Consider the following 27,305-nt stretch of genomic DNA (forward strand, 5'->3'; position numbering starts at 1 on the left):
AAATTCTATTAATTCCGGGTTTGGGCACCTTCTGACTCTAGCTTCCAGGTCTCCCTGACTTGTCTGTTTCTAAAGCAATGTAGTTAAAGGTTTGTCAATTGTGTTAATCCTTCAAAGAACTAACTATTGGTTTTTGTTGCTTTTGTCATTTCTTTTCCATCTGTGCTCTAACCTTTTGTCTTTCCTTTCTTCTGCCTTCTATGTGTTCGGTTTATCCTCTTCTACTTCCTTAAGTTGTCAAGCTAGGTGTTGTTTTGCGATAAACGTTTTGAGCATTTATCATTTACAAATACAGGTTTCCGCCTTAGCATAAGCTGTTCTAGCTCCTAAGTGTTGATGTATTGTTTTGTTGTTTGCATTTATCTCCAAGTATTTTTCAATTTCCCTTCTGATTTCCTTTTTGATCTGGTGGTTGTTTTGTCTATATTGTTTAATTTCCACAAATTTTCTAATTTTTCTGTTTTGTTCCTGTTATTGATCTCTAACTTCCTCTCACTGTGGTCAGAGATGATGCTTTATATGAATTGTATGTTTTGAAGTCTAGTGAGAATTTATTTGTGGCCTGATATGGGGTATAATGTCGAGAATGTCTTCTGTGCACTTTGAAACAGGTATATGCCAGTGTTACTGGGTAGAGTATCATGTATACTTCTGGTATATTGTGTCATGGCAGTCTTGTATTTCACCATGCTGAGGTTGCATTAAGAGGAGAGCATTGGAGTCCTTAAGCATTTTTTAGGGCTTTGTATTTCTACTTGTAATTTCATTAGTTTTGGTTCGTATATCTTCATTGTGTGTTGTTATTTGATAATTTGTGTTTCTCTTCTTGTTATCTTAAAGTTCTTATTAACATGTAAAGTCTTTTGTCCCTTTTCTTTTTTTTGTTTAAAGCTCTATTTTGTCTAAGGCTATAAGCACTTCTCTATCTTTTTGGGTAGTATTTGTATGAAATGTGCTTTTCTGTCATCTGATATGATCTATGGCTTTCGAATAAAAGTGATTGTCTTATGTGTAGAATATAGCTGGACTGTATTCTTTGAATGCATTTTGTCAACCTCTTTTAATTCACTCTGATTTCACTTTTTGTAAGTGACTTTTTCTTGTTGCTCGGGATTCCATTGAACACACGGATGTTATCAGCATCTAAAGTGATTTATGCTAGTGGAACTTCATTAACACAAACATCCAAAAAACCCTCTGCTCTTGTATAGCTCAGTCCACAGCTGTTTCAGTTGTTAATGTGATAGACTTCTATCTTGACGCAAAATGTTTTCCAAAACAGAGAGTAACATTTGGTTTTGTGTAAATCAGTCCATTCAATCATCTTTTTAAAAATTTTTTATTTATTTATGATAGAGAGAGAGAGAGAGAGGCAGAGACACAGGCAGAGGGAGAAGCAGGCTCCATGCACCGGGAGCCCGACGTGGGATTTGATCCTGGGTCTCCAGGATCGTGCCCTGGGCCAAAGGCAGGCGCTAAACCACTGCACCACCCAGGGATCCCATTCAATCATCTTCAAAACAAAAACAAAAGCATTACTAACCAAACTTAAAATTAGATTTAATTTGTCCATGTATTTACCTTTCACAAATTTTTATTTCTTTATAGGATTTTGACTTACCATCAATTATGCATGAGGGAGTGTGTGTCGATGCCAGCCCATCTTTGAGGGAGTGGGTCATTAGGATCGTGTTAGCATATGTCAGTTCCAGCACGTGAGTTTGAGGGTCAGTAGGAGCATGGGTGTCGAGCAGTACATGGGATTATGCATGTTAAAGGAGCAGGGAAGTGTGTGTTTCGCACACAGGAGCCCATGTGAGTGTATGTATCAAGGTATGAGCATGTACATCAGTATGAGTGGCTATGTGTGTCCATAGCTATGTGTGTGACTGGTGTGTGCTGGCACACGAGTGTCTGCTGGCCGGTGCTTCTCTGTTCCAATTGAGCATATGGGTAAGTACCAGTGAGTGAGTGAATGCCAGGATAGGAAATCGTGTCACCAAGGGCCAGGGATTATGTGTGCATGTGTGTGTGTGTGTGTGTGTGTGTAGGTGTGTGTGTCAGTATGGAAATGGGTGTCAGAAAGAAGGAAAGTGCGTTGGTAGCAGCCAGTGTCAGAGAGCTGTAATGATGTAGATGAGTACATGGCAGTGTGTGTGTCATCCGCAGTGAGGTAATTTTAGGTGTCAGGCAGTCTCAGGAATTGAGCACACATCAGTATGGCTGTGCCTGTGTAGCAGCAGGAGGGACTGAGGTGTGGGTCATTATGGGTGAGGGAGCTGAATGCGAGAGGATGCCAGCATATCTGTGAGCCAGTACGGGTGAGTGTGGGTGTCAGCATGGGTGTGGGTTTCAGTACAGGTGAGGAAGCTAGTGTGGGTCAGCAGGAGTGTGTGTGTACATGGATGGGTATGCACAGGCGTCAGTGTGTGTGTTGTGCAGTGACTGAGGAAGTGTGAGTTTGAGTGCACAAGTGCTTGTGTGCATATCTCTGTTCTGCAATTGACGATTTCACCCAGCAATCTGGGCCTGAAACACAGTGTCATCATTCCTGATCCACACCTGACCCTGGCCCCTCGCCCATACTGCTGGCTTGAGACCTGACCGGTGGTCCTGAACATCCCAAGACATTGTTGTTCCTGAGACGCCAACAGTCTCAGCAACAGTGAGCATGTTAACCCACCAATGGAGAACACTGGCACTGGCTTCACCAGAATTGTAAGGGTTGAGCCTGGCTCCCCGTGCATTCACACAACACATGTGGCTGAGGCTTTAAGGTGAACATCCCACCACACAAGACCGTCATCACCATGCAGCCAAACTGAGTACTGGACTGTTAGGCCCTGGCCCATCACTGCCTTCCCCTGAACTCCCTCATCTCCCCAGGTAAGACTTACACCCCAATCAGGTTGTGGAGTCTCTCCTCATTCTCATTTGCTCTCTCTGTGTAGAACAGTTGACACTGTGGGGCAGTGCGCTGCCCCTTCCGATGTGGTTGGCCAGCGGGATCAAGCCCTCTCCTGGCTTGTTGGCCCACTTGTTCCCCAGGCTGTTGATGTCTAGACACAGAGGTAAACCTCAGGCATACAGCAGGCTGCCCCATTCTGGAAAAATCAAGGTCGCCCAACCAAGCAGGGTCCTGAAGACTGGCGCACAAACACACACACACACACACACACACACACACACACACACACGATCTTGTGTTTCTAACTTTTAAAGAAATTTCCATGGCTCCTGGAGCCCCATCATCTGTCTGATGTGTCAGCACCACACCGTCGTCCTCAGTGATTTCCTATGCAGGAGAACCATGTTGACCACTGGCATCCATCTGTATGTCTGGGATGGCTGTGGACAAGTGTGCTGTCTCCTCATATTCATCTAGGCATCTTGAAGCTCCCTGGCAGGGACAGAAACACCCAGGGCCTCAGACACATGCAGGGACACAGACAGCCAGGCACCCATGACATAAGTTTGTACGGTCTCTGGGACAAAGGGCCAACAAACGAGTGATTCTCAGCCTAGCTGAAAATGACGATCATTCCCCTGGCCCCCACAACACCACCCACGAGCATGGACCATTCTGGCTTTAGGTTTCCTCCACGCATATGCCCACAGAATTCAAATTCATGCTCCTTAATGTCAGCATGCTGGTCAGGGTTCTCTGTGTGGCTTTTGGGCCACGGAGGAGATGCCTATGGACACTGAGGGGATTGCTGCTATGATTCCACCCTGGCCTAGAGCCTTGTTGCAAAGTTTCTCCTATGCACAGTGTCAAGGGCGACCAGAGACACTTTTGTCATGCCCACACGTCTGGTGGTACTGCTTTAGGTCAAAGACCCTTCCAGGGCTGGAGATGTAAAAGCTAAAACAACACCACAGGCCTGTACAGCAGCTTGGCCTGGCGCCCTTGTCCTCTTGCTGGCTCCCAGTCCATCCACACAGGCTGCACTGAGCATGGCCCACTGGGCCTCTGGCTGCTGCCCATGTGCGCACTGCCACAGGATGAGAGCTGTGTATCCCAAGACACACCCCTCCCCGCACCCCATCCACTGCACATGCCTGTGGGCCCACGGCAAGGAACAATGGGCTTCTCCCAGGACGGCACACATCCATGCCTCTGCCCGACAGGTCAGAGGGGGGCACATGCAGTCTCCTGGCTGCAGCACTGTGCCGAGGCAAAAAGGGTCTTTGCAGGTTGCCGTGGTGTGTGCTGAGACCCTGCTGCCATTCCTACGTGTGACCCGGACTACATGTCATCCCCCGCACTTGACACTCGCTGCCTCCTGGGACGATCTAGTCCAGGAGGAGCCCACCCGCAAGCGGGCTCCCAAGGCTGTGATGATCACCAGGGCATGTCCATCATTGCCACTCCCACCCCGGGACTGGCGGGGAGTGTTCACCAATGCTGTCTGAGGGATACCCATACCCCACAACGCCCCTGCCCTCCTCATGTCCTTCTTGGCACATGCCACCCCCACCCCCAGTAACCCACATCACCCCCCACTCTCATCACCTTGGGGTCTTTGCCCCACAGCAGCAAGGATACAGCCTTGGCCCAGAAGCCACAGACGCCCTGCATATGGGCACTTCGCTGTTCCAGGCAATGGTGCCATCTCTGTCTCAGCCTGAGCTGAAACGGAGTGAAGGAGTGCCTGCTTCTTCCATTGGTGGGCTTCATGTCTGCCCAGAGCACCTCGAGAGCCTCTGTCGGGGACTCCAGTGGACTCGGCCCTGCCTCTGGATGCTCTGACCCTTGCTGCTTATCTTGCAGCTTCCTGGCGTCTTCCTCTTCCTGGCGTCTTCCTCTCCCTGGCCCTCCTCCATCTTATCTTCCTCTTCCTGAAGATTAGCCTGCTCCTCAACCATGTACAACATCTCAGACATGACAAGCTCCTCCTCAGCCTCCCCCTCTTCCTCGTGAGCCATTGCCACATCCTCCTCGTCGTCCTGCTCAGATTCATCGTCCACCTCAGACCTGTCATCTTCAGTCTCCTCTTCATCATCAGTCCCGGTCTCTTCATCAGCCTCCTCGTCGTCCACTTCAAACTGCGTCCCCTCCTCAGATTCCTCCCCCGAGTCCTCCTCATGCTCACACTCCTCCTCCTCTTCCACCACCTGAGACTCCTCCTCCCTCTGCCCCTCTTCCTCTGCCTCCTCACGGTTGTCAGCCACTGCCCCGTATACGACCTTGACCACCACCATGGTGTCTTCCACCGCCAGCACCAACTCCACAACCAGCGGGGCTTGCTCTGTCTCCCTCCCAGCCCTGGCTTCATGCACAGGCTCCTCCACAGTCCCAACACCTAGGGATTGCGGTGTCCCCTCATCCCTCGGGGCAAGCCCGGCTTCCCGGGACCCCGTCTCACTCTCCATGGGGCCCTGGCTGGGTTCCCAATGCTCCCCCACCACGGGCCTGTAGGGAGCTGGGCCGCTGTGAGGGAAGGTGCTGGAAGTCTGATTCTGAGTCCCTGCAATGGCCTGGCTCCTGGCAAGTGGAAATATGCCCCCTAGGGTCACCGCTGGGAGGCGGGGGCAAGAAAGCAGTGAAGGCATAGAGTGGCTCCTGGCCTGCCGCCTGCTGCCAGGCATCTGTGCCCTTACTCACCTAGAGCTCTACCCCCTGGAGTTATGTCCTGGGCCTTGGCCCCAAGGTCCTGCCAATCAGGAGCAAGGTGGTGGGAGGGTCTCTGGGTGGTCCCGCCCTCCCATGACTAGCACTGAGCAGGGAGTCCAGTAGACTAAGCAGCCGCTTTGGTGGAGGTCGGGTCGGTGTCCTCCACACCCCGACCGTGTCTCTGGCCATTTTCCTGGCCAACATCTGCCAGACGATTCCTAGGAGATCCCTGAGAGCATGCTGCCCATTACGTCCATGGGCACCACCTGCCACCAACAGAGCCTTTAAATACAGGAGGTCCAGCCAGTGGCAGGCGGCAGGCCATACAGGAGCCCTTCCTTATTTCGCCTGGCAGAGGGCCCCGCATTCACTAGGCAGTGCCCGGTCACTGCACCACGCTATGCATTTCTGTATCCCTCCTGGACCTGCACAATGGGGCAGGCAGTCATAAGTGATCCAGGCATGATCTGGCTCCCACGGACACCGCCCCCCATCCCCCACAGCCTCCTCTGCCACCCACCACCCTCAGCCAACCAGCCAGGGTGGGGTGGAGTGTGTGGACCTTCAGGGCAGCTGGGGGCCAGACCTCGTGCACTCTGCGAGGCCTGCTGAGTCCCTGAGGCCTCTATGCTCCCTGCCCCTCTTAGACTGGCACCATATGGGACTCCTCGGGCCTCCACCAAACAAGTAGTGCACCCGTTGCAACAGGAGAGGCACTGGGTCCTGAAAGGAAACAATTGGGATCTCCTTCAGAGGCAGATGGACTCAGAAGCCCAGCTTTTTTTTGGTTATTTTTATTTTTCTCTTAGGTTCCTTTTTCTTGTTTTATTTAAAGAGACACACACAAAAACACAGAGGGAGAAAGACAGAGGCAGAGACACAGGCAGAGGGACTACCACGCTCCATTCATGGAGTCCGACGTGGAACTCCATCCCGGGACTCAAGATCATGCCCTGGGCTGTAAGTGGCACTAAACCACTGAGCCACCCAGAGATGCCCAGGGGAAGCAGCTCTTACTCCTAAAGCCATAGGTCCACCAGAGGTACTTTGGCAAAGCAGGTTCCCAGGTCCTGGGAATGAGTCCCACATCGAGCTCCCTGCAAGGAGCCTGCTTCTTCCTCTGCTTATGTCTCTGCATCTGTGTGTCTCTCGTGAATAAATAAAGAGGATCTAAAATAATCTAGAAAGTGGACCTTGTGTGGTAAGTTATCTTTGACAAAGCAGGAAAGAACATCTGTGGGAAAAGAGTCTCTTCAACTGTTGGTGTTGGGAAAACTGGACAGCCTCATGTAGGAGAATGAATCTGGGATCCTCTTTTAAACCACACACAAAAATAAATTCAAAATAGATATTGGTGTAAATGGGGAGGAGCAAGATGGCGGAAGAGTAGGGACTCCAAATCACCTGTCTCCACCAAATTACCCAGAAAACCTTCAAATTATCCTGAAAATCTATCAATTCGGCCTGAGATTTAAAGAGAGACCAGCTGGAATGCTAGAGTGAGAAGAGTTCGCGCATCTATCAAGGTAGGAAGACGGGGAAAAAGAAATAAAGAAACAAAGGCCTCCAAGGGGGAGGGCCCCCGCGAGGAACCGGGCTGAGGCCGGGGCGAGTGTCCCCAGGACAGGAGAGCCCCGTCCCGGAGGAGCAGGAGCTGCACCAACCTTCCCGGGAGGAAAGGGGCTCGCAGGGAGTTGGAGCAGGACCCAGGAGGGCGGGGATGCCCTCGGGTTCCCTGGGACAGTAACAGAGCATCTGTGCACCCAGGAGAGTGCACCGAGCTCCCTAAGGGCTGCAGCGTGCACAGCGGGACCGGCGGGACCCGGAGCAGCTCGGAGGGGCTCGGGCGGCGGCTCCACGGAGGGGGCTGCGCGGCCCCTGGAGCAGCTCGGAGGGGCTCGGGCAGAGGAAGAGGCTCCGTGCAGAGGGGGCTGCGTGGTTCCAGGAGCAGCTTGGAGGGGCTCGGGCGGCAGATCCACGGAGGGGGTTGCGCGGCCTGGAAGCGCGAATCCACCAGCGCAGGCTCCGGAGCACAGGGCGCCGGGATACAGCCCAGGATCCGGCCTCCCCCGGGACAGGCAGAGACCGGGAGGGCCCAGGACAACAAGGAACCTCCTGCCCCGAGCTGAGCAGATCAGCGGCCCTGCCCCAGAGCCTCCAGGCCCTGCAGACGGAGTTCCTGCCAGAGCTGAATCCAGGTTTCCAGAGCTGGCCCCACTGGGGCTGTTCCTCCGTGGCCTCACGGGGTAAACAACCCCCACTGAGCCCTGCACCAGGCAGGGACACAGCAGCTCCCCCAACTGCTAACACCTGAAAATCAGCACAACAGGCCCCACCTCCAGAACACCAGCTAGACTGACAACTTCCAGGAGAAGCCAAGGGACTTAAAGTACACAGAATCAGAAGATACTCCCCCGGGGTTCTTTTTTTTTTTTTTTTTTTTTTTTTTTGCTTTTTGATTTGTTTCCTTCCCCCACTCCCTTTTTTCCTCCTTTCTTTTTCTTTCTCTTTTTCTTCTTTTTCTTCTTTTTTTTCGTTTTTTTTTTCTTCCCTGTTTTTTCTCTTTCTCTTTTCTTTCCTTCTTTCTCTCCTCTCTTCTCTTTTTCCGAATACAACTTGCTTTTGGACACTCTGCACTGAGCAAAATGACTAGAAGGAAAATATCACCTCAAAAGAAAGAATCAGAAACAGTTCTCTCTCCCACAGAGTTACAAAATCTGGATTACAATTCAATGTCAGAAAGCCAATTCAGAAGCACTATTATACAGCTACTGGTGGCTCTAGAAAAAAGTATAAAGGACTCAAGAGACTTCAAGACTGCAGAATTTAGAGCTAATCAGGCAGAAATTAAAAATCAATTGAATGAGATGCAATCCAAACTAGAAGTCCTAACTACGAGGGTTAACGAGGTGGAAGAACGAGTGAGTGACATAGAAGACAAGTTGATAGCAAAGAGGGAAACTGAGGAAAAAAGAGACAAACAATTAAAAGACCATGAAGATAGATTAAGGGAAATAAACGACAGCCTGAGAAAGAAAAACCTACATTTAATTGGGGTTCCCGAGGGCGCCGAAAGGGACAGAGGGCCAGAATATGTATTTGAACAAATTCTAGCTGAAAACTTTCCTAATCTGGGAAGGGAAACAGGCATTCAGATCCAGGAAATAGAGAGATCCCCCCCCTAAAATCAATAAAAACCGTTCAACACCTCGACATTTAATAGTGAAGCTTGCAAATTCCAAAGATAAAGAGAAGATCCTTAAAGCAGCAAGAGACAAGAAATCCCTGACTTTTATGGGGAGGAGTATTAGGGTAACAGCAGACCTCTCCACAGAGACCTGGCAGGCCAGAAAGGGCTGGCAGGATATATTCAGGGTCCTAAATGAGAAGAACATGCAACCAAGAATACTTTCTCCAGCAAGGCTCTCATTCAAAATGGAAGGAGAGATAAAGAGCTTCCAAGACAGGCAGCAACTAAAAGAATATGTGACCCCCAAACCAGCTCTGCAAGAAATTTTAAGGGGGACTCTTAAAATTCCCCTTTAAGAAGAAGTTCAGTGGAATATTCCACAAAAACAAGGACTGAATAGATATCATGATGACACTAAACTCATATCTCTCTATAGTAACTCTGAACATGAATGGGCTTAATGACCCCATCAAAAGGCGCAGGGTTTTAGACTGGATAAAAAAGCAGGACCCATCTATTTGCTGTCTACAAGAGACTCATTTTAGACAGAAGGACACCTCCAGCCTGAAAATAAAAGGTTGGAGAACCATTTACCATTCGAATGGTCGTCAAAAGAAAGCAGGGGTAGCCATCCTTATATCAGATAAACTAAAATTTACCCCAAAGACTATAGTGAGAGATGAGGAGGGATACTATATTATACTTAAAGGATCTATTCAACAAGAGGACTTAACAATCCTCAATATATATGCTCCGAATGAGGGAGCTGCCAAATATTTATACCAATTAATAACGAAAGTGAAGAAATACTTAGATAATAATACACTTATACTTGGTGACTTCAATCTAGCTCTTTCTATACTCGATAGGTCTTCTAAGCACAACATCTCCAAAGAAACGAGAGCTTTAAATGATACACTGGACCAGATGGATTTCACAGATATCTACAGAACTTTATATCCAAACTCAACTGAATACACATTCTTCTCAAGCACACATGGAATTTTCTCCAGAATAGACCATATATTGGGTCACAAATCAGGTCTGAACCGATACCAAAAGATTGGGATTGTCCCCTGCATATTCTCAGACCATAATGCCTTGAAATTAGAACTAAATCACAACAAGAAGTTTGGAAGGACCTCAAACACGTGAAGGTTAAGGACCATCCTGCTAAATGATGAAAGGGTCAACCAGGAAATTAAGGAAGAATTAAAAAGATTCATGGAAACTAATGAGAATGAAGATACAACCGTTTAAAATCTTTGGGATGCAGCAAAAGCAGTCCTAAGGGGAAAATACATCGCAATACAAGCATCCATTCAAAAACTGGAAAGAACTCAAATACAAAAGCTAACCTTACACATAAAGGAACTAGAGAAAAAACAGCAAATAGATCCTACACCCAAGAGAAGAAGGGAGTTAATAAAGATTCCAGCAGAACTCAAGAAATCGAGACCAGAAGAACTGTGGAACAGATCAACAGAACCAGGAGTTGGTTTTTTGAAAGACTTAATAAGAATGATAAACCATTAGCCACCCTTATTAAAAAGAAGAGAGAAGAGACTCAAATTAATAAAATAATGAATGAGAAAGGAGAGATCACTACCAACACTAAGGAAATACAAACGATTTTAAAAACATATTATGAACAGCTATACGCCAATAAATTAAGCAATCTAGAAGAAATGGACGCATTCCTGGAAAGCCACAAACTACCAAAACTGGAACAGGAAGAAATAGAAAACCTGAACAGGCCAATAACCAGGGAGGAAATTGAAGCAGTCATCAAAAACCTCCCAAGACACAAGAGTCCAGGGCCAGATGGCTTCCCAGGGGAATTTTATCAAACGTTTAAAGAAGAAACCATACCTATTCTCCTAAAGCTGTTTGGAAAGATAGAAAGAGATGGAGTACTTTCAAATTCGTTCTATGAGGCCAGCATCACTTAATTCCAAAACCAGACAAAGACCCCACCAAAAAGGAGAATTACAGACCAATATCCCTGATAAACATGGATGCAAAAATTCTCAACAACATACTGGCGAATAGGATCCAACAGTACATTAAGAAAATTATTCACCATGACCAAGTAGGATTTATACCGAGGACACAAGGCTGGTTCAACACCCATAAAAAAATCAATGTGATTCATCATATCAGCAAGAGAAAAACCGAGAACCATATGATCCTCTCATTGGAGGCAGAGAAAGCATTTGACACAATACAGCATCCATTCCTGATCAAAACTCTTCAGAGTGTAGGGATAGAGGGAACATTCCTCGACATCTTAAAAGCCATCTATGAAAAGCCCACAGCAAATATCATTCTCAGTGGGGAAGCACTGGGAGCCTTTCCCCTAAGATCAGGAACAACACAGGGATGTCCACTCTCACCACTGCTGTTCAACATAGTACTGGAAGTCCTAGCCTCAGCAATCAGACAACAAAAAGACATTAAAGGTATTCAAATTGGCAAAGAAGAAGTCAAACTCTCCCTCTTCGCCGAAGACATGATACTCTACATAGAAAACCCAAAAGTCTCCACCCCAAGATTGCTAGAACTCATACAGCAATTCGGTAGCGTGGCAGGATACAAAATCAATGCCCAGAAGTCAGTGGCATTTCTATACACTAACAATGAGACTGAAGAAAGAGAAATTAAGGAGTCAATCCCATTTACAATTGCACCCAAAAGCATAAGATACCTAGGAATAAACCTAACCAAAGATGTAAAGAATCTATACCCTCAAAACTATAGAACAATTCTGAAAGAAATTGAGGAAGACACAAAGAGATGGAAAAATATTCCATGCTCATGGATTGGCAGAATTAATATTGTGAAAATGTCAATGTTACCCAGGGCAATTTACACGTTTAATGCAATCCCTATCAAAATACCATGGACTTTCTTCAGAGAGTTAGAACAAATTATTTTAAGATTTGTGTGGAATTAGAAAAGATCCCGAATAGCCAGGGGAATTTTAAAAAAGAAAACCATATCTGGGGGCATCACAATGCCAGATTTCAGATTGTACTACAAAGCTGTGGTCATCAAGACAGTGTGGTACTGGCACAAAAACAGACACATAGATCAGTGGAACACAATAGAGAATCCAGAAGTGGACCCTGAACTTTATGGGTAACTAATATTCGATAAAGGAGGAAAGACTATCCATTGGAAGAAAGACAGTCTCTTCAATAAATGGTGCTGGGAAAATTGGACATCCACATGGAAAAGAATGAACCTAGACCACTCTCTTTCACCATACACAAAAATAAACTCAAAATGGATGAAAGATCTAAATGTGAGACAAGATTCCATCAAAATCCTAGAGAAGAACACAGGCAACACCCTTTTTGAACTCGGCCATAATAACTTCTTGCAAGATACATCCACGAAGGCAAAAGAAACAAAAGCAAAAATGAACTATTGGGACTTCATCAAGACAAGAAGCTTTTGCACAGCAAAGGATACAGTCAACAAAACTCAAAGACAACCTACAGAATGGGAGAAGACATTTGCAAATGACATATCAGGTAAAGGTCTAGTTTCCAAGATCTATAAAGAACTTATTAAACTCAACACCAAAGAAACAAACAATCCAATCATGAAATGGGCAAAAGACATGAACAGAAATCTCACAGAGGAAGATATAGACATGGCCAACATGCATATGAGAAAATGCTCTGCATCACATGCCATCAGGGAAATACAAATCAAAACCACAATGAGATACCACCTCACACCAGTGAGCATGGGGCAAATTAACAAGGCAGGAAACAACAAATGTTGGAGAGGATGCGGAGAAAAGGGAACCCTCAAACACTGTTGGTGGGAATGTGAACTGGTGCAGCCACTCTGGAAAACTGTGTGGAGGTTCCTCAAACAGTTAAAAATATACCTGCCCTACAACCCAGCAATTGCACTGTTGGGGATTTACCCCAAAGATACAAATGCAAAGAAACGCCGGGACACCTGCACCCCGATGTTCATAGCAGCAATGGCCACGATAGCCAAACTGTGGAAGGAGCCTCGGTGTCCAACGAAAGATGAATGGATAAAGAAGATGTGGTTTATGTATACAATGGAATATTACTCAGCTATTAGAAATTACAAAAACCCACCATTTGCTTCAATGTGGATGAAACTGGAGGGTATTATGCTGAGTGAAGTAAGTCAGTCAGAGAAGACAAACATTATATGTTCTCATTCATTTGGGGAATATAAATAATAGTGAAAGGGAATATAAGGGAAGGGAAAAGAAATGTGTGGGAAATATCAGAAAGAGAGACAGAACGTAAAGACTGCTAACTCTGGGAAACGAACTAGGGGTGGTAGAAGGGGAGGAGGGCGGGGGGTGGGAGTGAATGGGTGACGGGCACTGGGGGTTATTCTGTATGTTAGTAAATTGAACACCAATAAAAAATAAATTAAAAACAAAATAAATAAATAAATAAATAAATAAATAAATAAATAAATAAATAAATAAATAAATAAAATAATACAAAAAACTAAAAAAAAAGATATTGGTGTAAATGTAAGACACAAAACTATGAAAATCTCAGAGGAGAATCCAGACAGTAACCTCTTCAACCTTGGCTATGACAACTTCTTGCCAGATGTGTTGTCACGGGCAAGGGAAACAAAAGGAAATATGAACTATTGGGACTTCATCAAAATAAAAATCCTCTGTGCATCAAGGAAACAATCCAGAAAACTAAGAGCCAACCTAAGGAGTGGGAGAAGATATTTGCAAATGTGATGCCTGATAAAGGGCTAGTATGTAAAGTATATAAAGAACTTCTAGGGATCCCTGGGTGGCGCAGCGGTTTGGCGCCTGCCTTTGGCCCAGGGCCTGATCCTGGAGAGCCGGGATCGAATCCCACGTCGGGCTCCCGGTGCATGGAGCCTGCTTCTCCCTCTGCCTATGTCTCTGCCTCTCTCTCTCTCTCTCTCTCTCTCTCTGTGACTATCATAAATAAATAAAGAAAAAATATTAAAAAAAAAAGAACTTCTAAAACTCCACAACCCAGAATACAAATAATCCACTTTAAAAAGAGGTCGGAAGACATGAACGGACATTTCTCCAAAGAAGACATCCAGTAGGACAGAAGATACATGACAAGATGTTCAACATCGCTCATCATCAGTGAAATACGATCAAAACTCCAGAGAGTCATCATCCCACACCAGTCAGAGGGATCAAATTAACAACACAAGAAGCAACAGGTGTTGGTGACCATGTGGATACCAGGAAGCACTCTTACACTGTTGGGTCACTCTGGAGAAAAGTATGAAGGTTACTGAAAAAGTTAAAAATAGGGCTACTGCAGGTCCATCAATTGCATTTCTAGGCATTGGCCCGACCAATTCGGAGAGGTATATGCTGTAATGGCAGCATTATCAACAGCACAGTTATGGATAGAGCCCAAATGTTCACCAACTGACGACTGGCTAAGGAAGATGAGGTTGATATATATTACATCATATTACACTACAACATATTCCTATCATATTACATGTACAATGGAATATTACTGAGCCATAGAAAAGGATGAAACCTTGTCATTTGCAACAACGTGGAGCTAGAGAATATCGTGTTAAGTAAAACAAGTCAGTCAGAGAAAGACAAATACCGTATGATTTTGCTCATACATGGAATTTAAGAAACAATGTCAACAAGCAGAAGGAAACAAGGAGAGAGATGAAAAATCATTAAGGTATGCTGATCCCTAGGGAATGAATGGTTAGTTACCAATGGTGAGTGGGTAGCGGATGGGAGAGATGGGTGATGGGCACTAAGGAGGGCACTTGTTGTGATTAGCACTGGGTAGTATAAGAAGTGATGAATCTTTAAATTCTACACCTGTAGTTCTTTTCCCAGAGTTAGGGGTGGTGAAAGGGGAGGAGGGCAGGGGTGGGGGTGACTGGGTGGGGGGTACTGAGGGGGGTACCTGATGGGATGAGCACTGGGTGTTATTCTGTATGTTGGCAAATTAAACACCAATAAAAAAATATTTATTATTAAAAAATACTTATTTGAGCTCATAAAAAAATAAATTCTACACCTGTAAGTATTACAGTATATGTTTGTCACACCTAAATGAAAAAGAAATTAGGTGCATTTCTATAGAGTAACCGTAACCAAAAGAAAATTAAGAAAATATCTCCAATTATAATAGGATCAGAAAGAGTAAGTATTTAGGAATGAAGCTAACCAAGGGCGTGGAAGAGCTGTATAAAGAAAACCATGAAATATTGCTGAAAGGCATTAAAGACACAGTGAGTGGAAAGACCATCCATACTAACAAATTAGTAGAGTTAATGTTGTTAAGCTGTCCATGATACCAAAAGGTATCCACCAATTCAGTGCAATCTATGTCAATGTCCCAAAGATGTGTTTTATTTGTTTGTATTTTGTTTTCCAGAAATAGAAATCCATCCTAAAATTCATGTGCAATCTCACAGAACCCTGAACTTCCAAAAAACCTTGAGAAAGAACAGACCTGGAGGAGAGGGATAGGATAATATTTCCTGATTTTAAATCTTAGTGTAATGCTACCGTCATCAAAACACTGTTGTACAGCATGAAGAGAGTTGTAAAGACTAACAGGACAAATTAAAGCCCAGAGAAAGTCCCCACATACCTGGTCAAATGAGTTTCGACCCGGTGGCCAAGACCATTCCATGGAAATGACAGTGTTTTCAACAAATGTGCTAGAAAAAGTGGATTCCTAACATGTAAAAGAATGAAGTTGGGGCCTAAAGAAACACCATGTACAAAAATCACCCAAGAGCTCAGACTGCCAGATTCTGAGATGGAAATGTATGGCAAAAACTTCGTGAGATGGTGTTTAGCAATAATTTCTTAGATATGGTACCAAAAGCACAGACAACAGATGACAACCTGGATTCACAAAGTTAAACCAATTTGTGCAACACATGTGTTGGAGAGGATGTGGATAATGGAGCATTTGTTCCCTGCTGGCTATAATGTAAAAATGGAAACAGAATGTCATTCCCTAAAAAAACTTAAAACTATCATTATGTTATAAACCAGAAATTCTTATTTCGAGGTACCTACCTGACAGAACTTAAATGATCTTGAAAGGTAGCATGGAAGAAACCCAGGTTCCCTCAATGGATGAATGGTTAAGCAAAACATGCTCAAAATGTACTATAGAATGTCCGTCAGCCTTAAAAAGCAAGGAAACTCTGCAATGTGGTACAACATGGTGAACCTTCAGGATTTTTGGCCTGAGGGAAATTAAGTAACAACAAAAAAGGAAAATAGTGGATAATTCTTCTTTGATGGGATACTGAGAAGTGTTCAAATTACAGAGACACAGAATATTGTACAGGGAGTATGGTAGGAAGGAATGAGCAGCTATTTAGCACTTTGTTTTGCAAGATGAAAAGAGTTCTTGAGTTGGATGGTGGAGATGGATGGATGGTAGCACAACATTATATTTAATACCATTAAGATTGTACATTTAAAAAACCATACTTTTAAAAATGGTCCAAATAGCAAATTTTATAATATGTATATTTTACAGCAATAAAAATTGGAGAGCTGAATAATGTTTATCTAAATAACATATGTTTGTGTATATTTATATATATGTATGCAGGCATAGCATGCACAGTCCTAGAGTTGAGATTTTAGGGAGTGGGGGACACTCAAGATCATATCCAGAGCATATTTCCTTGCATAGCTTCACTATGATTCAGTTTTTACAGGGGCTATAAACTTATATAAGTCTAAGAAACTGAACACCAGTATTTTTTTAAATGGCAATAAAAAACATATATTTTAGGAACATAGAACACAAAATACTTCCATTTTCTCGTTTATTCAACAGTTTTGCTGCTTCCTCAGAACATTTTCATAGAGCTGTTAAAAAGGCAGGATTTTCTTGTAAAAGTCAAAATGTATAATTTTGACTGTATAATATATACATATGTTTTCTATCACTAATAAGATTGATGGCTTATAATGACAGGCAAACTTAAAACTTGAGAAACCAAGGATGAAAATGTTTATCTATCTCCTTTGTTAACACACAGTAGAGCACAGGTCTGTTGATATGGAAATCCTGAAAGACTGGTTACCAGGACTTGCTGGCTCCACAATGAGGGCAAGACTTGATTTAAGCAAATCTTATATTCAAAGATTCCAGGAACCATGAATTAGGAAAGGGAGATTAACAACAGAGTGCAGGGATCCCTGGGTGGCGCAGCGGTTTAGTGCCTGCCTTTGGCCCAGGGCGCAATCCTGGAGACCCCGGATCGAATCCCACATCGGGCTCCCAGTGCATGGAGCCTGCTTCTCCCTCTGCCTATGTCTCTGCCTCTCTCTCTCTCTGTGTGTGACTATCATAAAAAATAAATAAAAATTAAAACAACAACAACAGAGAGCAGTACACTTCATTCGTGTGCCTGAGAAGGTACATATAGGGCATGTTGCCAAGCCTCTAGTATGTAGTATTGAGGTATCCTAGTGACCAACTCTTCTGTGGATTCCAGTGAATGACAACTTTAATGCTTTGGACTCAGGGGTCTTATTAGCCTTGGTAGTATTCTCACTGGGACAGTTTATATTGCATGATCCATCTGACCCCACCAGGAATAACTAATCTTTTCAGGACAGGATCATTAAGTGAGATTCATGGACACTTACAATGCACTCACCCACTCTCCTCAGCTTAAAAGAGTTTTCAGGCCCAGCTAACCCAACAGTCAAAACTTTTCAATCCTAAGATATAAATGCTTACCTCTGACAGACACCTGGATGTTATAACATGGTAAGAGGGGGCTGTCCAAAAATTCAAATTCAAACATATCACTGTTGTTAGCCTTATTTTCATCATCCTGGTCCTCTGGTCCTGGAGGGTTTACCAAAACATTATGTCGATCTTTCTCATCTGGTTCTAATGGAAAAAAAAAGAGAAAAGGAATCAGTCCACTCCAACAAGATTTTAGGTCTTATTAATTAAATGATTATAAAGAAGCAGAGAATATTTCCTAATGATCTCTGCTTATAGCACCCACCAAACTTCTACCTACCCTTCACCCACACCAGTGAGAAATGTTATGTAATACATTCATTTCCCTGTAGATTGAAAAATAAATCATACTGCTTACCACACACAGAGCTTCCATAGATCTCCCAAGGGGCAATAAAATCATCATCACTGTGACTCCCGCGGTCACTTAAAAGATCTGGAGAGGGAACAAAAGTAACAAGATTTTTAAAAAGTTAAAACCAAAAAAAAAGTTAAAACAATTTCAGACACCTGGGTGGCTAAGGTCATGATCCCGGGGTCCTGGGATCCAGTCCCATTTTGGGCTCTGCACAGGGAGCCTGCTTCTCCCACTGCCTATGTCTCTGCTTCTCGCTCTGTGCCTCTCATGAATGAATAAGCAAAATCTTTAAAACAACAACAAAAACATTTTAAGCAAAGTTCCAGGATACATAGTCAAAACACAGAAACTGGTTTGTTTTTCCACTAAGAATCCTACGAGAAAATAAAACAATAGCACAATTGCATCAAAAAAGAGTAAGTACTCAGGAATAAACTCAGCCAAGGGGACAAAACACTTGTATACTCAAAACTATGAAACTTTGATTTCAAAGTTCTAAGAAAGTACAGATAGATGGAAAGATATCCATATCACACACACCTGGGTTCTGAAACTTAATATTTAAAATTTGCTGACCCAAAGCAAACTATAGATTGAAAGCAATCTCTATCAAAACCCCAATGACATAGTTTTGTTTAAAAAATAGAAAAACCTATTTTAAAATTCATGTGGAATCTCAAGGGATGCCAAAGAGCCAAAGTAATCTTCAAAGAGAACATAGTGGCTTCACAGTTCTCATTTCAAACCATACTATAAAGCAACAGGAATACAGACAGTATCATATCGGCTTAAAGACAGGCATATAGGCTAAAGCAAAAGAACAGAGAGCCGATAACAAACTGTGAAAATGTCTTGACAAGGCTGCTAAGGACTTCTCCTTAACAAACTGTCCTGGGAATATTGTATATACATAAAAGAATGAGGCTGGATCCTTACCTTCCACCGTAGGCACAAAATGACTCCCAATGTGTTAAAGACCTAAACATGAGACCTAAAAATGTAACCGTGTAGGGGAAAACACTCATAAAATTGCAACCCAATAGTTTCTTGGATATGACACTAAAAGAAAGGCAACACAATAAAAGGCAGCAAAATGTGCCTTTAAACTTAAAAACTTCCGTGTATTAAAGTAAACATTACAGATGTAAAAGACAGCCTGCTGAATGCGAGACAATATCTGTAAATCATGTATATCAGGAGGGGCAAATCATGTATATCAGCCAGAATATAGAAGGAATTTTGGCAAGAAAGAAGAAAGGGAAGGAATAGAGGGGGAGAGGGAAGCCAAATATCCCGCAATTAAAGCATGAAGAAAGGACTTGAATAGACAACTCTCCGAAGACAGGAATGATTATTAATAAGCACACAGAAAGATAGTCAACATTATGCATCACTAGGGAAAATGAACAATGACATATCACATTCTATCCATTAGGATGGCTACAGTGAAAATTACAGGAAACAACAGATGTTGGTGAGGATGCAGACAAACAAAGGGGAACCCTCTTACACTGTTTGTGGGCATACAAGCTGGTGCAGAAAGGTAAAAACAGAGATACCCTAGGAACCAGCAATTCCAGTTCTGAAAACATATCTCAGATAATTGAAAGCAGGATCTCAGCTAATTGCATATTCATTACAACATTACTCACAATACCTAAGAGGTAGAAGCACCTCAAATACCCATCTTCACATGAATAGATAAACAAATGTGGTATATACATACAATGCAGTATCATTCAGTATATTTTTAAAAAGAGTTCCCAGGGGATCCCTGGGTGGTGCAGTGGTTTAACGCCTGCCTTTGGCCCAGGGGGTGATCCTGGAGACCCGGGATCAAATCCCACATCGGGCTTCCGGGGCATGGAGCCTGCTTCTCCCTCTGCCTGTGTCTCTGCCTCTCTCTCTCTCTCTCTGTGACTATCATAAATAAATAAATAAATAAATAAATAAATAAATAAATAAATAAATAAATAAATAAATAAATAAATAGAGTTCCTGGATTTGATTTATTTTTAAAAATATATAGGACTCATTTTGGTGTGGATTTATGTACTAAAATTAGAATTTGGTACCAAAAACTCAAAAGTTTTTATTTTAAAACAAACCATACTGCTTTTATCTTGGTTCAAGATGGAAAAAAAACTAAAAAAAACTTTATATTTGGAAAAAGAAAGGGAGAGAGAGATTCTGACACACATAAAAACATGGATGATTTTTTAAAGTATTATGCTTAGTGAAAGCCAGTCACAGAAGGTCAAATATTAAAAAAATAAAAAAAAGAAGGTCAAATATTGTAAAGTATCAAAACTAGCCAAAATCACACAAAATTAAAAGGAATATTATCTACCAGAGTCTGGAGGGAAGGGGAAGGGAAATTAGTGTTTAATGGATGCTCTATAAAATGAAGATGTTCTAGAGATGCTACATAGTATCAATATATTTAACACTGCAGAGTTGTACACCTAAGAATGTGTAAGAGAGGGATGCTTGGGTGGCTCAATGGATGAAGCATCTGCCTTCGCCTCAGGTCATGATCCCAGAGTCCTGGAACAGAGCCTCTCATTGGGCTCCCTGCTCAAATGTGAATCTGCTTCTCCCTCTGCTTCTGCCTGTCCCCCCATCCGTCCCCACACCCCACTCATGCTCTATGTGCCTCTCTCAAATAAATAAGGGAAATGTCCCAAAATTTTTAATGTATAAGAAAATGTAAAGTTATATGTTTGTAACCACAATTAAAATGAATTTAAAAATAACAGAGTAAAATTTGCTGATAGAAAATAATGCAGACAGAGTTGGGGCATTCTCCTATGAATTTGGAAGAGGCTAGCATGTCATTTCCTGCACATCTGAGAGAATTCTCTTGCTGCACATAAATACAACTCTCAAACAAACTAAAAGAATAGTTTGGCCCTATCTGGTAAGAATCTGCACACCAAATCACTGCTATTAGCTAGATATGGGTCATCTCTAACACTAGTAGTACTCCACAAACACCAGATTGCAACCTAAGAATTGCTTAGCTTCCAGATGCAAAAATAAAGGAGCACTGCATTTCCCTCTCTCTTCTTTGACACTAAGATGTGTTTTTTTTCCACCATTAGACTAACAAGATAAATGAGGGTTTATTACCATCCGAGTCAGTGGCATTGTTTGACAGTAAGTGAATGATAAGAAATTTAACTATACACATTCCTCGCATTCAGAAAAAACTTGTGCTGTGTTTTAAGGATCCTCTAATGACTGTGCCTTAAACAACAGCTTTTGTGCTAAAACCCATGGAATCGCTCTAATAATTTCAAGACTGGGGTGTTTGAATCTCTGTTATCTCCTGGACTTGAAACATAAAGATACCCAACCTACTTTCATCCTGGAACCATGGCCCAGGTCATCAGTAACCTCGCTGATTAGGCTCTGGCACTGGTGAATGCTGCTGTGACTTACTGGAAGCCTTGACTGACCACATTTTGGCACTATGCCTGTTGAGCTGGTTCCTCCAACACTTGCTGAGATACCTACAGCTATTAAGAGCTTGAACAAAATTGTTCAAGAGTGCTCAAACTGGTAGCTTTAAACAGCTCATGGTTAAGGAAGCTCAGCTGAATGGTTTGGTGGCCAACAAGGTGTGGATGTGGTTTGATGTTGGCAAGGTCACAGGTAAGCATACATACAGGCTGTAATGTGGAAGACCAATCCTTAACATCTCTTTCTTTTTTTAAGTTTTTTTTTCTCTTTCCAATTTTTATTTATTCATGATAGTTACACAGAGAGAGAGAGAGAGGCAGAGAAGCAGTGAGAGAAGCAGGCTCCATGCACCAGGAGCCTGACATGGGATTCGATCCGGGGTCTCCAGGATCGCACCCTGGGCCAAAGGCAGGCGTTAAACTGCTGTACCACCCAGGGATCCCTTAACATCTCTTCCTATGTGGCTTATTATCTGAGTGTTCTTGGGCCCTGTGTGGCCAGACTGGTATTTGAATAAAACAATGTATCAAAAAAAAATACCTATCTTTAAAGTGCACATGTAGAACATGCATATATTTAGGAAATCTTTGTAAACATTAATACAAGTAGGCCAAAGTAAGTGTAGAAGCAATAGCTGATCACCAAACTAATTAGCTTAAGTAGAATACTGTCTTATACCACACAAAAGGCAAACACTGCCATCCTAAAATTTAAAGCTTTTTAATTTCTATCTTGTAAAATGTAAATCAGCTATCATTTGAGTTTGGATAAAGAACACTTCTTAAACTTTGCCATTCCTGTTTCCTGAAGTGACCTACCTGCCAGAAACATTTCCATAAGATCGCTGTGAGTCCTTTTCATACCTGAGAATGTAGCCAAAGTGGGGTCAGAACCATAGAAGGGGAGCAAGCGGACAATTTTCAAGTGATCATTCTCAACTGCATCATAGATCAGCCTAGGAAGAGACATGCAGGTGGATGAAAGTGTGTACAGGTGTTTCTAACATTGTTTCTTTTAATAACAGGCAAAAGAGGGTGGGTGTGTACCAATCACGATAAGCCTCCTACAGTACGTGATATGTCCCCAAGATATAGGTACTGTTGAGTCATTCTGCAGATCAGGAAACAGATATGGTGACACCCAAGATTAGAGGTGATAAATATTCTTATTTCTATCAGGACCATTATATGGCTTTTGAAGGAATTATTTCCAAACTAATTCTCAAATGCAAATCTATTTTAATTCAAGACCCTAGTTCAAGACAAAAGTGAAAACATTCAAGGACATCAAAGCAGGGATCCCTGGGTGACTCAGTGGGTTTGGCACCTACCTTCAACCCGGGGTGATCCTGGAGTCCTGGGATCAAGGCCTACATCACTCTCCTAGCACGGAGCCTGCTTCTCCCTATGCCTGTGTCTCTGCCTTTCTCTCTGTGTGTGTGTCTCTCATGAATAAATAAATAAAATCTTTATTTTATTTATCTTTGATGTCCTTTTCAAAACAGTGACAGACTCCATAAAGGTTACTCACAGCGGGGGGTAGGGTGGAATCCCACCAAAATGAAAATGAAACCAAGACAAGAAACAATTGGTATTCAGTTTCTACAAAGACTTACTTCAGTTTTTAGGGAAACAAAAGCAAAAATGAACTACTGGACTTCAACAAATTAGAAAGCTTCACAGCGAAGGAAATGATCAACCAACTAAACAGCAACTTGTAGAATGGGTGAAGATATTTGCAAAAGAGGTACCTTTATACCTTTCCCTCAACCCCCATTCTGGTTACTTCTCTCTGATCTCTTTTTCTGAATTAGATTTTTTCTTCATTTTTTTCATTTTGGATTCCACACATAAGGGAATATATGCCATTCTCTGTCTCGCTGATTTTCACTTGGCATAATGCTTTCAAAGTGCAGTACCATTACCTCAGGTAGCAATATTTCCTTTCCTATGGATGACTCATATTTCATTCTACAGCTAACACTTATTTATCCATTCACCATTGATGGGCACGGAAGTTTTCACCTCTGGGTTGTTCAAAATAGTGTTTCCTGATCATGGAGGTGCAATCAATACCTAGCCATATTCTGTTTTCTCCGGATTTCATCCCAGAAGTGGAATTGCTTGATCATAGGGTAGTTCTGTTTTCAAATTTTGAGGAACCACCATATGTTTTGCATAGCAACTGTAGTAATCCGCGATCACAACAACAGTGCCCAAGGGTTCCCTTCACTCTACATTCTCAGCAGCATTTCTTTTGTCTTTTCGATGATAGCTCTTCCAATGGATGAGATGTTATTTCTCATTGTATTCTTGACTTGCATTTTTCTGATGATTAGTCATGTTGTCTACCGGCTTATCATGTGCTTATTTGCACTAGGAAAATGCGAGAGCACTGTGTACTGCGTCTGAGGTTCAGTGACAAGACCAGCCTCCACCTGACAGGATCCTCATTGAGATAGGCATGGATGGGTGCAGGGTCACTCTTCTGGCTGAGGTGAGGTCCCATAATTGTAAAGAGGACAGGAGGCTACAGGAAAGCAATGAAAAGGATTCTTTGTGGTTCTTTACTGTGCCTTTGGAGCCCATAGGTCCTGCTCCTTTGTCCTGTGATCCCGGAAAGACACTGCCTTCAGGACACACAAATAAAACTATCCATCTCTTTTATAGTGGGCTGGCCTGGGGCTGCAATGCTAGAGCTGGAGAGCATGATGCAGGAGTCCTCCTTTGCAATAGTATCTAGGGACTTCTACAGAAGGAACTGCAGAGGAAAGACTCCTGCAGTGGCCACTGTGGTCATCCTCCTGCCCAGAGACAACTTGAAACTCTTAGTGGCATTTATCCCAGCAGTCGAGGTGGTTAAAAGGGGAAGAGGCTTCCATAAACTTCTGATTGATTCATTCCATAACTAGGCACTAAGCACATGGGTACTTTGGTGGGCCCATGTGTGGAGCTGAGTATACCATAAACTCCCTGCCTTTAGGCAATCATAGTCTGGAGATGGACAAAGGCACAGAAACTGCCACACATGAAACAAAAACCAAGTGCTGAATGCTACACAGGACTGTGTGCTGTGAACCACAGCTGGGAGTCATTGGAGAAAAAGTTATGAAAGGTCTCATTGATGGTGACATTGCTGAGAAGACAATAACAAAAGCGAGTTAGATCTGCACACGTCTGTGTGCGGTGTGTTGAGAAGAAAGGAACCCTGCTGCAGAAACTGACTAATGGAAGATGGTTAAGCCATAGGAGGTGAAAAAGTCAACAAGCATGGCTGAGGGGAAATGCAGAGGAGATCTTAGGAGTGGAATTAGGGCATGGAGAGATATTGAGGCCTAGCAGACTGTTAGTAGTGTATTGTTCCTCTGCTACTGAATTGCTCCAATACCTCGCATCTGACAAATTCTATATTTAACTTCTCTCTGGTTCTGTGGATGAGGAAACAAGGCACAAATTAGCTTGGTTCCTCCACCTCAAGGTATCAGAGGTAGTGGATATGGATTCATTGGAGGTTAGCCTGGAAGAGGACTTTCTGTCAAGTGGACTCAGTTCGCTGCCACATCAGACTCTATACATGACAGCTCAAAATGTCTCTGGTTGATTTTTTATTCAGATAGAGAAGAAAATGGTAAAGGGAAAGGGTCAGAAGTAGAACATGAATGAGTGGAACAGGAGAGGAAAGAAATAGGAAGTAAGATCCTATTCCCAATTGGAACTTAGATGTGACATGCCATTGTGTTAGCTGTATCACATTGGTCAGAAACCAGTCACTAAGCACCTCGGGGTGACACAGTGATATTTATGCTACAAGCAAGGATGGCTTGGAGCCATCTTGAATTCTGTGGCCCTCATTGCCCAACAAGGCAACTTATATAAATTAACAGGAAATATTGGACTGTTTTCCTACAGAAGATGACCATGTCTGCATCTTGGAGCATTTCCACCCCATCATGGTGCCCTCATTGAAATGAGACCAGGGGGAAAGTGACCATTGTGACATTACATTGTTGGAATCCAAGCCACTATCTAGTGGTACTCCATGCTGCATCCCACATCTTCATGTCAATCTCCAATCCTTCAGTTTGTGCCTCAGACACACAGGATACCAGCCCACATGCATTATAAATATCATCTATAGACACTTGATAATATCCCTAGGATGTAAATTCCAGCCTGATTCTACCACCGTGCAGTTTGGGAAACTGGGGAGTAAGTGAGAGACAGGGGGTTAGATAGGACACAGAACCAGGAAAGTAAACAGAATAATAAAACTCTGGATTCAGCTCAATATCCTCAAAAGTAGGACGTTACTTGCATTTTCAGAGAGTTTTGGCTATGGCATTTTTGGTTCATGATGTACAGTTTAGGAGATAACATGGGATAAGCAGTCATCGGCCAAGAAAGGGTTCTGGATAGGTCTCACTTTAGGAAGGGGTCCAGGTGTTGGGATCTTGAAAAAGTGACTTCACTCTACTTATGTTGGAATCATGCATAATATATTTCAGGTTTTTGAGGAGTGCGGGTGATTTGTTTGTTTCACACAAAGCAGTGAGTATGTTTGCATTTTACTATTATTTTTATTATTTCGCCAACTCCTCCAAATATCCTTTGTAGATTCCAGCTCCACTGTCCCTGCAGAACGTCTCCAAGCCCTTACAAATCATTACACTAAGAAGGGTGATGTAACACAAAAAGAACGGTGGGAAGACACCCTTTTAAATGTTCCATTGTAAAGTGTCATCTGTCAGAACACATCATATTATTATAGGCCCAACAGGTCATAGGCTGTGTCCTAATAGATCTTTATATTACTCCATAAATGAGGTGGGAACTGCCACAGTAATTCAGACTTTCAAGGCCCTTGGCACTTGACCTGAGGCCATTCTCTTGCCATTTCTGCCGTGCTGCAAGGAAAAACATATGTGTCCCCACAGACTGTTTTAGTTGCTACATCTGCTATAACCTGGGACTCCAGATTAGGGGGAAGACCTCTAATGTCCAAAAGTCCTGGGCCAGCAGTTCTACAGATAAGTGACCACCCCATACACAGCACAGGGCTTGAGGCTGGCACCTACAATCGGTATATTTTGGGAATATCACTGCTCCTCTCTGAGATTACTTTTCCCTCCTCTGAAAAGCGCTGTGGTGAAAGGATGAACCTCATAGGGCTATTGTAGGAAATCCCAGGAGAAAACATGGCATAGACTTATATAGTGTCTGGTCCTGTATATAGGACTGCTGGGCATCTTCATGTGTAGCAGTTCTCTCTCCCAGTGAAGAAGTTCTCCACATCAACCCTCATGGCACTCTGGGTTTACAGAAGCACCTGGAAAAGAGGCAGTTTTCCTCTTTCCTGTTGGTGAAGGACTTACATGATTCCAAATACTTGGTCCTGCTACTTGTCCTTTATGGGCCCAGAGTAGAGGTCACTGAGGGAAGGCAGAGCAGCTCCAGTCCTACTCAGTATATGGAAAGTGCTGGTTGGGATTCCTTCATCCAATAATATAGATTAAGCATCTACTATTGCAGACACATTTCTAGTCACTAAGATCATTGAAGGAATATAGTTGATAGAGTGTCTCAGTCTCAAGTCTAATCAGAGTCTCTGACAGTCAATCACAATACCCTCATAGGCACGCATGTCTATAGTTTGTTAAATGAGACATCTTCATGGATGCCTCATAAGTTGAATGGATTCACCCACATTTAACCATTAGGATGGATGATAAGATCAAGTAAAGGCATGGGGTGGCTCAGTTAGGCCCATGCCTTCAGGTTAGGTCATGATCCCAGGGTCCTAGTTTTGAGCCCTATACTAGGCTCCCTGCTCAGTGGGAAGCCTGCTTATCCCGCTTCCTCTGCTGCTCACCCCACTGATTCTCTCTCT

The 27,305-nt window shown here is 43.3% G+C and overlaps 1 long non-coding RNA gene and 1 pseudogene across 1 annotated transcript; one reads left to right on the forward strand and one right to left on the reverse strand.

The window, feature by feature from the left end:
- Positions 1–3,238: 3,238 nt before the first annotated feature.
- LOC144309425 (uncharacterized) lies at positions 3,239–18,213 on the reverse strand. Its single transcript, XR_013375406.1, has 3 exons — positions 17,955–18,213; positions 17,585–17,740; positions 3,239–3,400 (listed from the first exon to the last, which is right to left on the reverse strand). It is a non-coding gene; the product is annotated as an uncharacterized LOC144309425 (long non-coding RNA).
- Positions 18,214–21,332: 3,119 nt separating this feature from the next.
- On the forward strand, positions 21,333–24,330 carry LOC144309411 (ATP synthase F(0) complex subunit g, mitochondrial pseudogene; annotated as a pseudogene).
- Positions 24,331–27,305: the final 2,975 nt, after the last annotated feature.

The sequence above is a fragment of the Canis aureus genome, chromosome Y (assembly GCF_053574225.1).
Source record: "Canis aureus isolate CA01 chromosome Y, VMU_Caureus_v.1.0, whole genome shotgun sequence".
Classification (NCBI taxonomy): Eukaryota; Metazoa; Chordata; class Mammalia; order Carnivora; family Canidae; genus Canis; species Canis aureus.